We start from the raw sequence: 10322 nt of genomic DNA on the forward strand, positions 1-10322 counted from the left end.
TAGAATGACCAAAATCACAATTGTCATTATTGTAATCTTAATTTCAGGTTTTGTGATGTAAGGTTCATTTTGTGTAAGTTCATACCTAAACATAATCAGGAACATTTGACCAAGCTTAAAATAGTTTTTAATTCCAAACATAATCATAAAATAATTTTATGAGTAATGAAGAAAAGCTATCATCATATTAATGATAAGCTTAAGCAAAATTGTACAATATTGGTGGATTGTTGCAAAATTTAAATTCAATTCTGAATAATGAGTTTTGTTCACATCATTTATTGTTTTAGTGAGGACTACCATGAATTACATACTAAGTTGTTGAGAGGCCTGCAAACGTGTTGAAATAATATTCTTATTAGATACCAAAGCTATAACCATGTCATGAATCTTGAAAACACGTCACATTATGAATGTTGTAACATAACTATGAAACAACATGTTTGATACTATTAGTGAGATGGAATATGTGAACATGGAAAAAGTATATGATTTGATTTCATTGGGTTTGCTCAGTGTCTATTCATTTCTCATCAAAATTGACAATCAACATCTCATTTATAACTAATCTTATTAATAAGCTTTGTATGTCATTGTAATTTACATCCATAACCTATGACTAATTGTTTTGATTTTTTATAGAGCCAGGAGTGGAGGCAAAGATAACAAAACAAATGGCATTATTGCAAGCATTGGAGGAAAAGATAACAAAGCAAATGATATTACCACAAGTTTGGGATTCAAAAACGTGAAGCATGTAAACTAAGTGTGATGCCAATTCTCATATTGACAAAAACTAAAAGTATTCATAACAAATGAATTCATGTGAGAATTCACAAAGACAATGTGTCTAAGCTTCTTTGGAAGGCACATTAATTGATATAAAATAGTGCATACACTAGTACAATGGTAAGATATTTAGCTAGGTTTGAGTTATGTGATGCATCTAATGTTGTAGAAGAGAAGATTGTGGAATGGTACATTATATTTGGGAATAGATAAGAACCAACTAAACTAGAGATGTTTTTTTGTCTCTAAATGCCAAAGACAATGACATTGTGATGAATTGATACTCAACCAACCAAGCATTGAAAGTGAAGACATTGATTGGTTATTGAAAATATGACCATTCTTTTAATATTTTATGATATTTGTTATCCTTCGTAAATAGAAAGTGAAAAATAATTTCAAAATTTTACTTTTTTTTTTTTAATAACCCATTTTAAAACAAGTTTGAACCCTTAGAAACATTAAAAAAACATCAATTTTCATTATGATTAACCAACTCACGCCCAAAATATCAGACCTTAACCCATAACACAAAATAATGCCCCAACCTCCAATATACCTAAATCCAACCATTTAAACTCAAAACATAAAACTTCTTATTTTGAAATCTCATAAATCATGACCTTGCCCATAAAATTGTAACATTCTATGTCGTCGCCTAAAGTCTATCAGGTTTAACCCCAAGAAAAGCCTCTAGGCTCTTTCCCACAAACCAGAACCCAGACAACACTGGTCCGGTCTTGCTTCTAACACCATGAGGAAAGGTATATCTGCGTTTCCCTCTCAGTTAATCTGATGGGAAGAAAGGAGTCCCTGCATTCCTTCCGAGCACAAACCCCCAGACCAAACTTGTTCCTCCGACGGCTCTTCCAACATAGAAACCTCAAAATTGATCCTTCGGGCGATTGAAAGAACGTCGTTTCTGGCTCCCGGCATCCCCTCCGGTTTCGTCTTCCGAGTGCTGAAAGGCATTATGTGCCCGAAGGCTAAGCCCCTCTCCTCCAATGAAGTTGTGCTTCGTTCTCACATCTGATGGCTTCGTTCAGCTTGATCCGACAGGTGTGGACAAATCATTTCGTCCAGAAAACCCAAAACTTAAGTTTTTCCTCCCAAAAAGTTGTGTACTCGTGCACTTGGATCATCTCCCGAGCTATTATGTTTTGGAGTGACAAAAAGCTATCCATTCTAACCTGAAAATCAGCAACCCTAAGTTCCAATACAACATAAAACAGGAAAAATAACTGAAAATTGGAAAAAAACTACCTAAATATAAAATGTTGTACTGAGCGCTAATCCATTTCCAACACGAACATGGCCGTGAAGGTTCCATTTGTGTTTCCATTCCCGCATTGATTAGTACTTTGCTAGTTGAAACTCCACAGGTTAATATGATTGGTGTATATGGAATGGACGGCGTTGGAAAGACATTGTTGCTCAAAATACTTTACAACACCTAGAGATGTTGTGATCTGGTTTACAGTTTCTCAAAATTATTGAATTTAAATATTATTTTTGAGAGACTGCTACCAAATCACAGCTACCAAATCACAGCATCAGAGACATCAATGACTTTCTAGTTATTGTAGCTTACTTTGAGCAACAAGACTTTTCCAACGGGGAGCGACTCCACACACACCAATCACGCGAACTTGCAGAGCTTCAGCGAGCCAAAGTTGCTGCTGGCTTCCTTCTTCTGCAGGACGGACTAGACAATCTGGTGAAAAGCCGCTTTAAATCCAGCTACCATTGCTCCACTTGGGGAACGATCGATGTAACGTTTCGTCTCTCCAGGCCAGAATTTCTCTGAGCCATTGCAAGTATTGGTGGAAGCATTGACTTATATGGCAGGAGTTCCAGCTTTTGATCCAACTGGATATCCTGCTCCTTTGGCAGATGGGGACCACTGGCAAACTAGGGACAAACGCCATACCAAAATATCTACGCTCGACCAATCAATGAGAGTAAATAAATATTTGCTATTATAAATCAGTCCGTTATTGATGAATAACGTGTGGTATATGTTTTGGCATCTCACAAATATAATTTGTTGACTGTGACCTCTCCAATTAAAGTCATGAACGTGGTGCATTATTGCACGGTCCACAGCTTTATATAATTTATTTTAGGTCATCAAAAGCGCAAAAGTGCTAAAGCAATGAATTATTGAAGAGACAAAATGCTAAATTTAAATTCATCAAAATTGTAATAGTGAAAGCAATTCATCACTGAAAAGACAGATGGTTAATAAGTCCTACAATCATAAAGAAGAAAAAACAATAATAACACCAAACTTCATGAGAAAGTGAAAGACGCCCTCGGGAAGATGCCAATTTTAAAATTAAAATTGTCAAGGAATGTGCTCTTATCATCATTACACTATATAAAATTGTCAATTAATGTGTGCTCTTATCATCATTACACTTTATATAAAAGCAAAAAAGAAAAAGTAAACTTGCAGTTAATTTTAATTCTACATTATATTTAAGCATTATTTAATTAAAAATTGAAAATAATTAAATATAATAAATAAAATTAAAAATATATAATTTGTCACTGAAAATAATTAAATATAATAAATAAAATTAAAAATATATAATTGGTCATTTAATTGTTATGAAGTATTATGTAAATTATGAAATTTAAGATTTAAATTTCTTGTAAGCCAATTGAATAGTAAAATCAAAATAATAATAAAATGAATGACAAATAATTTATATATCAAGATATTCTAATTTTCCTACCTTATTCAAGTTTATAAAAATTACTTACCACAAATTTCAACAGATTCAATTTTTTACCACATAATAACATGTCTCCAGCAAATAATGAAAAATAATTACTTAAACTAAAAGAGAATTCAACCCACAATCTATGATTCATTATCCAATAAAATATTTTTTTAATAACTATACATTATAATATCCAACTTATTTTTATAAATATTTATTATTATCCCTATTCAAATTTATAAAAATTACTTATCACAAATTTCAACATATTCATTTTTTTACCACATAATAACATGTTTACAGAAAATAATGGAAAAGAATTACCTAAACGAAAAGAGAAATAAACCTACAATCTACTATTCATTATCCAATAAAATATTTTTTAATAACTATACATTATAATATCTATATTATTTTTATAAATATTTATTATTATCTTTTTAGAGTTGTTATCATTAGATTCCAAAAATTAAAATATTTTAGATTTCAAGAAATTTAAGACTTTAAAATATGCTATTTATATATTTTTTGAAAAGTATTCAGAGAAAAATTATTTCAATAAAATGTTATTTTATTATAATTATACATTATAATAATTTATATTTGTTTTTGGAATTTTTTTTTTTCCTTTTAATTACCATTTAAATTATGCTATGTTTTTTTATGACTTTTATAAAAATAATTATGAAATATAAATTTTAATAATAATACATTACAATATTTTATATTATTTTTAACTAATTTAAATAATAATTATCTGAGAATAATGTGTATATAGTTTATTAAAACACAAAGCCTTAAAAGCTTAATTTGTATCTAGTTTCTTAAAACACAAAACCTTAAATTATGCTTTTTGAACCCCCATATATATATATATATATATATATATATATATATATTTAATAATTATACATTACTATATTTTAATATTTAGTAGCTTATTTTTAATATTATACATGATTATATTTCATTATTTAGTAGCTTTGGATAGTAGCAAGTAATTTAGATTTTTTAAATTTGGAAACTTGAAAATGTAGAATAGTTTATTTATGTATTTTGTGAAAGACATGAGTAGAAAAAATATTTTAATAAAATGATATTAATTATATATATTTATATATAGATATATATTTGTGTGTGTGTGTTTTCAGTGAGGTGGTTTATTTCCAAGACTCTTTTGGACTATAAAATCTGTGAGATTTGAGATACTAAGAGAGTGGAAGATGAAATTCACTTTCTTTTAAACTGCCTCACTCTTACTCACATGCGCTCTCAATTCCCTAACATTTGCCACACTTCCAATCTTCTTGACTTATCAAGTTAGCCCAACTATGGCGATTTTGGAGCTCTTCTTTCCATTCTTTTTTATCATAGAAACAAGATTTTGAAGAGTCAAAATTAGATTCTTTTTCTTTTCTTGAGGTTAGATAGACCGCATTAGTCTTAGTGGACGTTAATAATCATTATTATTATTTTAGTGGTAATCTAGCAATATAATTTTAAGCAAGATTGTTATTTCTTGTTGTTTAAGATGCACTTTTGAGTGTATAAATGGATTCAACACCCTAAAAAACTTTAAGGCACTAGAAATTTGTAGATTAAACAACTTAAACTTATGATTCTTAAAAATCTCTAGCGATTTTTTTGCAAAATTGATCATAAAAAATGTCAAAAAAACACAATAACATTTTATGTTTATTATTATTATTATTATTATTATGTCAAGATTTTAGATGAGGTTATAAAAACCATAAATCAAATCTCTTAATTCGGTATATTATTTTAATATAAAATTATTATTAATTATAATTGAACAAAAAGATAGTATTTAATTTTTATTTTTATTTTAATATTATTATTTTTTTAGTAAAATATTAATATGGGACAAAATCTTATCAAGAAATGCAATACATAAACAATGACCTTTAAGGTATATAAAATTATTGTTATTGAAAATGTTGCCAAATCCAAAAAGACAAAATTACTAATTTGGCAATGGAGTTGATCACAAAATTGAGCCAAAGGAAGAGGTGGGTTAATAAAAGACATATTCTATAATGTCTTTATTTTCAATTTCCCTTATGACGTAGTTACAATTGATTTCCAGGATGTGTGAGAACCATGTCATAAGAGTGGAATTACATCATTAGTGGGTCTGAAGGGTATTTGGAGATGTTTTATGGGGTTTGATGGAGTTTTCTTGTTGTGTTCCATCATTGGGGGAAGTTCCATTCAATTTTTTCTTGGTTCCATTGCAATCTAACGAATGCAAGCATGTTTTAATTATAAATGTTAAAGCTGTTATTTGGAGCAAATTAATCAAAGAAACACCTTATTGTAATAGGTTTTTGGAAACAAAATTAAGAGAGCTACAAAATGGGATGGTGAAAAGTGATTTTCAGTGGTTGAGAAAGCATGGAGGCAGGATAACCATTTTCCGGAATTAAAAAATGACTTTAAATAATCACTTAATTAAATAAAAGAGAGGAAAGTGCTTAATTAGAGAAAAAGACTAGAAGGGGAAAAGTGACATACATAAAATAAATTAAAATTCACTTTAATAAAGTAAAGGGGGAGAAAAAGACTATAAGTGGAAACGTGACTTCCATAAAATAAATTAAAAGTCACTTTAATAAAGTAAAGGGGAGAACCTTTTAGAATGAGAATAAAATAATAAAATAAAGTGCTTCTAGAAGGTTGGAGAGGGATCCATTAGATTTTTAAAACAATGGGAAGTAAATCATTTGGGACATCTTGGTTGGTTTGTATTTTCTGACTGGTGAGGTTTGGGGAACTAAGTTCTGAGCTTCAGTAGGCCCTAAGATGAAAACCCTTCTGTAATTTGGTGAGAGTGGATGAAAACCCATCTCATTCCTTGTTTGAATTGATTCAGAATTCACAAGAGTGCTTATCAGTTGCAGTTTAGTTGGGGAGGTCAAATCCAATGTTGCAATAGATATATTTTGAGGCCAAATCCAGTTTCCAATAGTTTATAGGATTTTATCTCAACCATTATCTAGTTGTTTGTAATATCATTTTTTTATATATTAATACAAATAAGTAGAGATTCAGTACAATTGTTCATTTTGTAATTGCATTATATTTTATCTCTGCCATATTCTAGGTTTGTGTGTGTGTCTGTGTGGGTAATCTTGTGGTGTTTTGATAAAATTAATGGCATATAATTTTCTAAAGAAAATTTCCCGTAATATAATGCAAATAATTAAAATGGGATATGACATGTTCAATTTCAAATTTAGGTCTTATCACCAATTTGAGATCAAGTAAGAGGCAAACTAGTGAAGGGAGGCTTGATTTCAAAATCAATTTGATTTTTAAATTGGGATTAAAAATATTTTGGCAAGAATTTGAACAAGTTCAGAAATTGGGAGAAAAAAAGTTTGGCAATGGGTTGGTAAGAGGCATTATTGGGCATGACCTGGAAATTGGGGAAGAACTCAACTACTAAAAGAATAGAAGCGCGCTATTTAACAATCCACTTGAATTGAAAATAAAACATAAATTCAAAAGGAAGGTAAAAAGGTGAAGGAATAGGGCCTATACAACATCAAAAATTAGCTTTCAAATATGCAACTTGATATTGAAATTTTGATAATTGAGACCTTGATTTGAAAATAGGAGTTGATTTTGATATTTGTAAGGTGTCCAACAATTGAATGAAAGGGACTTGATCTTGGGATTGGGAAGGCAAATTGGCAGCCAAGGAATGGAAGGGGCTTTATTTTGAAGTTAGAATCAATCGAGAAATCATGATCCCCTCACACCAAGGTTTGAGGAGGAAGGCCTCAATTTGGTAATTAGGGTTTTTTCTAAACCTGTCATTGACTATGATGGTTCATGGGACATATTACAATGGATGGGTCAAGGAGGAGGGGGAGAGGGAAGAAAATTGAAGGGGGAGGGGTGTCGGTAGGGGTGCCAAGGGCCAGACTTGCCACTTGCTACAATGGTCCATAGGTGATGCTAAAATAGAGGGGTTGTGAAGGGGGAGGGGTAGAGAGGAAAAGGGGAGAGGATAGGGCAAGGACAAGGGAGGGGAGAGGAGGGGATGGTAAGGGTGTCAGGGATGGGGAAGATGTGATTCCAATGATCTCTCTTAGCCCCCATGCTCCTACCTTCCCTAACAAAATCATTTTTTTTTTTTTAATTTGGTTGGTTTAATTTTTCTATTTTTTTTTTAATTTGTATTTAATTGTTATTATTTGTATTTTTTTAGATGTTTTTGTTTTGTTTTTTAAGTTTCACTTAATTTTCTTTCCAATTTTTTTAACCATTTTAAGTTATTTTTCTTAGTTAAACTTGTTTGTGATATTCTTTTCCAATTTACTTATTTTTAATGTAAATTAAAAAAAATATTTGATAAATACTTTTTCAAGTAAAAATTTAAGAACCAATTTTAATTTTTAATTTTTGATGGTATTGAAGCCACTATTTCAATTAAGTAATAGTTTTCACACAAAAAATATGGTATTATTGGTAGCATAACTTTTCAATTCTAGAGTCAATTTTAGCATTTCAAAGTTTTTGTCAGAGTTATTATTTCAAACAAGTCAAAATTTTAACCACCCTAAAAAATGGTACCACCAATAGTGCCGATGTTTTTTTTTAGGGTTGATTTGGTGTTCTTGACCCCAAAATATGGGCTTTTGGGGATAAAGGTCTCTTTTCGAGATCACATTTTGACTTAAAAATGAAAATTGTGAAATCAAACTTTTAATAATTACTCAATTTTGAAATCATAGATGTGTTTTAGTAATTAAGGGAAGGAAATGGGCCTAATTTTGGAGTTGGGATTGATTGATGATTATTTAGGAATATTATCAGTGTAATTTTAGTTACTTATAACATTACAATATTTTTTCTTAGAAACATCTGATTTCATGTGCAATCCATATAATGCACCCCATTTTATCACTAAATGGCCTTTTTGTACCTCATTTTTCCTATTTAAACGATGAATTGACATTATTTAAGTGGTCTAGTTTATCCTCTATTTTCCATGGAAGTTGAATAATAAATCCCATGAAAATTGAATGACTTTTGTAAATCCAAAAAAAGAGCTATTCCAAGTCTCACAAATGCACATATTCTTGTTTAGGTAGCATTAAAGGAACATTTGGACCTATATTGACCCTCATCTTTATCAATCTCAATCACCTAGTCTTCCATAATGTCCAATGTTCTTGTGGACTCTCATTAATACATTAGGAGAATTCATATAGAAATTACTTCTAGATTGGGATCTTATTATTCACATATAAAAAAAGGTCATTGGGATCCATTTCATATAGAATAAACTAAAGTTATGCTTCTAGAATGCCAAGGACTTAAGGAAACCATTCTTCCTCCTCTTTTCTTACCCCCTTTGCCATGGTTTTCTTGTGGCTAGTTAGAAGGGAGCTTCTATCTACCTTCATGGAGAGCCTTCATATGAAGCACATAGGGAAAAACAACCTCACATAGAGACCTTTGAGCCCATCTTGATGTAACAAATTGTACTAGGTGCTTACCGTAAATTCTTATGCTTTTCCACTAGTCTAATAAAGCAGATCCGTATTTTTTGCCAAATAATTGTGTTGGAACTACATTTAAAGTAATAAATCCATACTTTAGAGATTGTGTGTTTTTATATCATGATTTAGAATTAATTGTGATGTTTACATGTCTATGTCTTGTCCTTCATTTCATTTTGTTTGTGCTTAGTTTTACAACCAAGTTAATGATTTTTACACGCACATCTAATGAAATACCCAAAATCATAAGGCTCTTGTTAAAAGCCAGTTACACCCAATGGGTTATGAGGAAGAGTGGGAGTTCAAATAGAATTGTATTATTTGACAAATACAAGTACATGGAGTTCAATAATATGTAACAAAGTTTTGGAGGAAGCATATCCAACTAGGCATTGACTAGTGAGCTACAAAGTTTTTGACTAAATACATTAGTAGTTTATAGAGGAAAATTACAAAGGAGGTGATTCTTTTTCGTTCAAAAATCCCATTGAGGCTTGCAAGAACTACCTATATATTGAAGGTAGGCATGAGGAGAAGCTATCTAATTATGCAATTACTTCCACGACAAAAGGCTAAAACACTCAGTAAAAAGGGGAGTGAAAACAATGTAACAAATAGTTTGTTAATGGCATACACATAAATTTTTTCAAATGTGACAATTACAAGTATAAGAATGGGCATGATAAGGATCATTGTCAAGGGTTGCACCTAGTATTAATTCCCAATAACAAAGTTGGTAAAAGGTTATTTAAAGCTTAGACTAAGAACTTTGAAGGGTAAAATATTGAAGAAGCATTTGATGCAAATGAGGAAGTTCCATTGATAGCTTAACCTAAGGCTATAAATGATGATAAGGGTAGGGATGCCAATCGTATAACCTTTGTTGAAAGGAATAATTTTATTTCTATTGTCGAGGAAGATCATTAGACACAACGAAGGATAAATAATTGCATTGAGATTCTTACAAAGAAGACGATGGTGACAACTATATGTTATTTCATAGTTAGAAGGCCATGATTTTTAAGTCCTTGGTTTGATAATTATGTTTAAAGAATATTGTACATTTAGAGCCATATCATTTAAGATGGTTATATAAGGATGCATGATGTACCCTTAGACAATAAGGAGTGCTCATATAAGGAGAACCCTTAGACAAGCTATCTTGCATATATTTTTCTTATTATTGAAGAATATGAGCATTCTTTTCTTTCATGTAGTGTAGAGTTTAGGGATAAAATCCAAACATGAGGTGAATTTTTTTTGTAAATTT

At 30.5% G+C, this 10322-nt stretch overlaps 1 long non-coding RNA gene across 1 annotated transcript; it reads right to left on the minus strand.

The window, feature by feature from the left end:
• Positions 1-1328: 1328 nt before the first annotated feature.
• Positions 1329-2587, minus strand: LOC149151049 (uncharacterized). Its single transcript, XR_016263100.1, has 2 exons — positions 2053-2587; positions 1329-1979 (listed from the first exon to the last, which is right to left on the minus strand). It is a non-coding gene; the product is annotated as an uncharacterized LOC149151049 (long non-coding RNA).
• Positions 2588-10322: the final 7735 nt, after the last annotated feature.

Source organism: Pinus tabuliformis, chromosome 9 (genome assembly GCF_031772625.1).
Source record: "Pinus tabuliformis cultivar Carrire ecotype Pingquan chromosome 9, CPIR1, whole genome shotgun sequence".
Lineage (NCBI taxonomy): Eukaryota > Viridiplantae > Streptophyta > Pinopsida > Pinales > Pinaceae > Pinus > Pinus tabuliformis.